A 6,372-nucleotide genomic window follows, 5' to 3' on the forward strand; every position below is an offset into this window, starting at 1 on the left:
GTCCAGAACCATATATGGTAACTTCCAGGCCATTGCTATGGCCCATTGCCATGGCATGTGTAAACTGTCACGGCACCCATGGGAATGTCTTTATGCTAATGAGTAGTGAGGGCAACTACAGGTCACTTTCATGGCCATCTGCTTATTTTGGCTGGCTTCTTCACTGCATTCTGTTTCAACTATATCCTTTCAAACCAGATCAGCGAGGTCATGACCAGAAAACAAGCCCTGCCAGCCTCCTACCTCAAATCTAATTAATTATAATTTTCTTCCTTATGACAACCCACACAAAAGACAGAGATAAGAAAAACAAGGACTTCCTGGGAGGCTGTGGATCAATTACCAATGGACACCCAGAAGCAAATTCACAAGACTCACAATTCAAAGAACCAATTTTTTACAATTTTTTTTTCCTGTCAGTTGAATTTGGGAAGGAAGGAACAAGCAAAAATTTTTACCTTCTTCTTTCAATTGGACACTATGGACGGAAATCCAGGAGAGCTGACCTTGGTAAGAATTCCTACTTTGTTCCATCGTTTATTAGGCCCCTCAGGATCCCATCTGCAGGCTCCAGAGTGAGTCGGAAGGTGCTCAGCCTTTTAGGACAGAAACTGTTGGGACAGAAGAATACTACTTCACCCTTTTAGGGTCCCAGGAGGGTCCAAGAATTACATTGACATAACATAGATTAACAGGAGCAAAGCACAACACAAGTTTTACATAGCATAGGAGCCTCATAAAGAAATAAAGACACAAAGAAGCTGTCAGAGTCAGTTAATTCTTTACCAGATTTGACAAAGAATTATAAACTGTAAACATGTGATCAGGCAAAGGGTCTTGGGCTAGGGTGGTTAACTGGATAGAGAAGTAGCCAGCATGACAAGTGTTAGTTGAACAAGGCTTGTTTGTACAAAATTCGTTCCACTTCAACTTTCTTGTCCTTGATGATAAGAACCTTGCTTTTTCTCTAGTGTAGGGAGGACATCTTTCACATGGGAATTTCATCTTCTGCTTTTAAGAAAATGAAGTTCAGACTGATCTCTTTGCACCTGCTGTTTTTCAAGTGCCTTTAACTGAAATAGTCAACCTACCAAAATAGCATATTTTAGCCCCTTCAGGAATGTTGATTTTGTTTATTTTCACGCATTGCTTTTATAATTATAAAAGCTCATTTTATAATTATATAAAAGGAGACCTGGGAACACCAGCCTTCTTCCCTCCACATACAGGAACTGCAGACACTGCAGATAAAACAGAGCCAGAATGCTTTGCTGCCAGCTGGACCTTTGACCCAAACCCCAGTGTGACTGTCTCCGGTGCTCACTCAACTGCAATGCATCAATGAAGGTAACTTTCTGTCCAGATCATGGAGTCTACATGAAAAGAATCAATGCAATCCTATTTTTTTTTTTTTTTTACTGCTTTCTCTCTCTCAATTCTTGGATTAAAGAAAAACAGTAGACCCTGATGGTGCCCAGCTCAGACCCCCTCTGAAGCCTTTTACCAGCCCTGTGCATCCAGCCCAGCCCCTGTATGCCCTGCTGCTAAGTTTCCCCTGAGCACTGGGGCCTTCCCTGGAGAGCTGGAACAACTTGGCAACTCATTCTCAGCCCTTCCCACCCCCTCTAAGCCACAGCCAGTGACTGACCATTGTGGGAATACAAAAGCCCAGCACCTGTGCCTTGGAGAGGACAAACTCTTGAGATATCATCTCTGCTTCCGCACACCACTCAAGACCAAGATGAGGCTGGGGTGTCACCCAAGATGATACACTTGTTGAGTCTCCTCTCCTCCCCTATTTGTCCCCCACCCCCAACTCCCTCACTGGTACATCTTGGGAGCACTGCCTCAACAAATCCCTTGCATTGAATCCTTGGCTCAGGCTCTGCTTCTAGGAGAATATGACCTACTGGGGACAATAGTAATGGTGAATACAGTGGTGAACCAAACAAAGCAGGCTTTGACTTCGTGAAGCTAATGCGGAAGAATAACTATCATTTCGTTGATTGGATGCTTGGCACAGAAGGAGGAGTACCTATATTCATAGATGAATTCTGTCAGGCAAGGTGGGGGAGTTGCTTCAGCCATCCTCTTTGGTGCTTATTCTAAGTGTGCTGTTTCCAGCATCCCAGCTTCTCAAACGCACTGTGCTGCCTTCAGACACAGGGCCTACGGAAAGTGTGTCCACATTTATTGGGAGGGGGAGAGCCAACCTTCGCCTTTGTGCCAAGTCTCCTAAGAACAAACGCACAGAGCCTGCTCCCAGAGGGACAAAGGTCCAACTCCTTTTGTCTTCCCCTTAGAAGGCAGTCTCCTGAGACTCTGCCTTGAAGAAGTAGGATTGTATCTGCTGTGTTTATGTTTGTGGGGTTTTCATGTGTTTTCTTTTTTATCTTCCCTAGGAAAAAAGAACTGAGCATCGGCAAAAAGCTGAGGATGACAAGCTTAGGGGATGAAAGGCTGCCTTTTCCCCCCCTTCTGAGCGTTTCTGACAGCTCCCAGCTGGGAGAAACCAACATGATGAAAAGACAAAGAATACTGGAGAAGAGAGAGGGTGGGCAGAGCCACAACCTCATCCTCCCAGTGGTTCCTCTTGAGTTTGATTTGACAAGATGCCTTCCCACCCAGGTAACCCCATGGGAACGTGCCAGTACCTCACCCCACGACCTCACTGAGTCCTCACAAAAAATCCAGGGTGCAGATTTTTTTCCCCACTTGGAGATGACAAATTGAAATGCAGGAAGGTTAAAGAGTTTGCCTGAGGTTGCTTAGATAATAAAAGAATCTGGATTAGAACCCAGACCTACCCAGCTCAACAACTGAGTCCTTTTTTACTGGATTACACCTATCTCATGGGCATAATTTTATCTACAGTCTCTCTCTATTCCAGTGTTTAAGATAAATCCTGTGAGGGTTAAATGAGATCATGCATGTTCAGCACTTAGCCTGGAGACTGGTGTCAGACAAGCACTCTGTAAATGCTACCTAGCATTGTTATTGCTGTTGATGGTGTTGCTGCTGTTTTTGTTATTGTTACTGCTGCTGCTGCTACTGCTCTTGCTATTTCTGCTGCTGTTTCTGCGGATTATGTGGTTGCTGATGTTTTTGCTGTTGTTGATGACAATGTTTTCACTACTGTTCTTATTATTGTTGATACCGCTGTTGTTGCCATTTTGTGGCAGTTGTTGCTGCCGATGTGCTGCTACTGTTGCTGTGATTATGCTGTTGACATTGTCACTGTGGATGTTGCAATGATGCTGTTGACAGTGTCACTGTGGATGCTGTGATGATGTTGTTGCTGTGGATGTTGTGATGATGCTGTTGAAGCTTTACTGTGGATGTCGTGATGGTGGTGTTGACACTTACTATGGATGTTGTGATGACGCTGTTAACACATTTACTGTAGATGTTGGCGTGATGCTGTTAACACAGTTGCTGTGGATGTTGTGATGATGTTACTATGGGTATAGTGATGTGCTGTTGACACTATTACTGTGGGTGTCGTGTCACGATGAGGCTATTGACACTATTACTACAGGTGTTGTGATGATGCTGCTGATGTTGTTTCTTGATACTGTTATGTCGCTGTTGATGTTACTATGGAAGTAGTGATGATGCTGTAGACACTGTTTCTGTAGATGTTGTGATGATGCTGTTGGCATCGTTACTGTGGGTGTTGTGATGATACTGTTGACATTACTGTGGGTGTTGTGATGATGCTGTTGATGCTGCTATTGCGGATGTTGTGATGATGCTGTTGGCATTGTTACTGTTAATGTTCTTGCTGATGTGGTTGACAGTGCTATTGTTGCTATTTTTATTCTTGTTGCTGAGATGTTATTCTATTGTCGTTGTTGCTGCTGTTGGCACTACTGCTGTGCTGCTATTGTTGATGTGATAATGTTGTTGACGTTATTAATGTTGATGTTGTTGTTGATGATGTTGGTGTTAATATACCCATCCAGACTCACACTTTTGTTACACACTTCCAAACCAAATTTAATGTAGGCATAACTTACTAGTCGTACAAGGATATATATATAGCTTACCCCTCATGTTTCCACGGAGGCCGAGAATTTCCATTCCACTCTCCGGGAGAGATTTTGAGAGCCATCTGTAGCCTCTGCCTCCTCGCTGAATGGGGCACACTCCTCTCAGCCATCCGTTTCAGAAATCTATGCTGGTCAATGGTACATGTGACTGGGAGAATGAGTCTACCTCATTCAGGGGGTAAAGTAGGAGGAATCCCATATGGCTACCCACCTCAGGTACATGGGTCAATTCAGCCTTTTAGTGTGATATTTTCATCCTCATCTGTCTCGCTCCTGTGTCTTAATTGGTTCAAAATTAGGAGATGAAGAAATAGGTGCTATATTTACCTCCAAGACAACAACAAAGTCTTCATGATATAATTCAATTCGCTTTTTACCCCCCCACCGAAGAATCCTTTCCTTATTTCTACAACCCACAGTGGTCTCACCCAACTATGAAGTTTCATAGCAGTTTGTTATTTACTCACATGCCAATAAATATTGTGAAATATGTGAACCTGGCTATACTGTGAGCTCCTTCAGACTAAGAACATATCTTAAAACATCCTCTCACTTATTGTGGTTCTAGACACATAGTAGGTGCTCAATAAATGCTTGTAAAGTGAAATACATTGGAAGCTTAATACTTAGGAATGTTCCCATGTGGCTGAGTTTTTATGCCATCCTATGTTTTTGAATAAAAAATATTAATTGGAAATTTGTGTTCCAGAACTTATATATGATGCATGAATGCCCTTGATGATACAGAAATGGGAAGAACTGATTAAGTTATTTAGGTTTTTTTTTTTTTTTTTGACAGAGTCTCACTATTGTCACCCAGGCTGAAGTGCAGTGGTGCAATCTCGGCTCACTGCAACCTTCACCTCCCGGTGCAAGCGATTCTCCTGCCTCAGCCTCCTGAGTAGCTGGGATTACAGGTGCCCACCACCACGCCTGGCTAATTTTTTAACTTTTAGTAGAGACGGGATTTCGCCATGTTGGCCAGGCTGGTCTCGAACTCCCGACCTCAGGTGATCCGCCCTTGGCCTCCCAAAGTGTTGGGATTACAGGTGTGAGTCACCATGTCCAGCCATTTCTTTAGTTTCTAAGGTCCATCAGTTGACATTAACTTCTTGTCATTACATGCAATTCAATAAAAGCATAAGTCCTTACCTGTAGGGGCACTCGGAAGGATGCCAGGCTTCCAAAATTGAGCGTAAAATCCCAAGGGGTTTCAAGGTAGGCCATTGTTCAATGCTTCCTTTACAACAGACATTGTGCCTGCAGGCTCAAGGGGCCATAGGGCCCAAGGAGGATCCCATGAACCTTTCCACGAAATTGAGTGTGTGGCTTTGTATAATGCTTACCCCTCATCTCTCTAGGATAGTTGTTTGTTTATTATTGTATCTATTTAAGGTATACAGCATGATGTTCTGATACACATGGTGAAATGACAACTACAGTCAAACAAACATATCAATCTCCTCACATAGTTACTGTGTGTGTGTGTGTGTGTGTGTGTGTGTGTGTGTGTGTGTGTGTGTGTGTGGTAAGAACACATAAAATCCAGTCTCTTACCAAATGTTCAGCATACAATACAATATTATGAACCATAGTCCTCCTGCTGTGCATTACATTAGACTTATTCATCCTACATGACTGCAAGTTTGTACCCTCTGACAAATCTCTAGGATTTTTCAATTCCTGAATTTGCCAGCTAATTTTAGCTGATTGAGGTTACCAGACAGCTGATTACCTCATAAGGTAAATTATTGTTTCTCAAGTATTTTAAGCTTTTTGTAGGTCTGGGTTCAATTCATACTTACCTGGTGAATAAGGTTTCAGTAATTTACAAATAAATATTGTGTTAATAGTATCATCTAACAGGTGCTGAGAACCTGGTGTGAGCCACACTCACCTAGCAAGCAACTTACCATGCTGAGCAGTTTCATGGATTTTCTCAGTCCTCATGTCCTGATAGTAAAGACCAGTGCATCTCTAGCCTTCAGCACTCATGGGCACGAATGCATTTAATTCTCACAATAACACTCTGAGGGTGGTTATTACTGTTATTACCCTCCCAACTTTGCAGAGGAGCCTGGAGCATTCAGGGGTTCAGTTATGTGCCCAAGGCCAGGAGCCATTGAGGGAGTGGTGGCCTACATCAGCTGGCTCTGGAGGCTGCACCAGTGACAAGCGAACTGAGTCCCAGGTTCACTAAGGCATGAAAAGACTTCCCTTCTATTACCCAGGGCGCTCCAGGGAAACAGAACCAATAGAATGTGTATATATGGTCCTCCCTTGGTTTCAGGAGATTGGTTCCAGGACCCCTCGCAGATAT

The 6,372-nt window shown here is 43.3% G+C and overlaps 1 long non-coding RNA gene across 1 annotated transcript; it reads left to right on the plus strand.

Moving 5' to 3' along the window:
• The first annotated feature begins 978 nt into the window (after positions 1-978).
• On the plus strand, positions 979-2,813 carry LOC134730244 (uncharacterized). Its single transcript, XR_010111902.1, has 2 exons — positions 979-1,347; positions 2,403-2,813. It is a non-coding gene; the product is annotated as an uncharacterized LOC134730244 (long non-coding RNA).
• The last annotated feature ends 3,559 nt before the right edge of the window (positions 2,814-6,372 follow it).

This window comes from Pan paniscus, chromosome 3, assembly GCF_029289425.2.
Source record: "Pan paniscus chromosome 3, NHGRI_mPanPan1-v2.0_pri, whole genome shotgun sequence".
Classification (NCBI taxonomy): domain Eukaryota; kingdom Metazoa; phylum Chordata; class Mammalia; order Primates; family Hominidae; genus Pan; species Pan paniscus.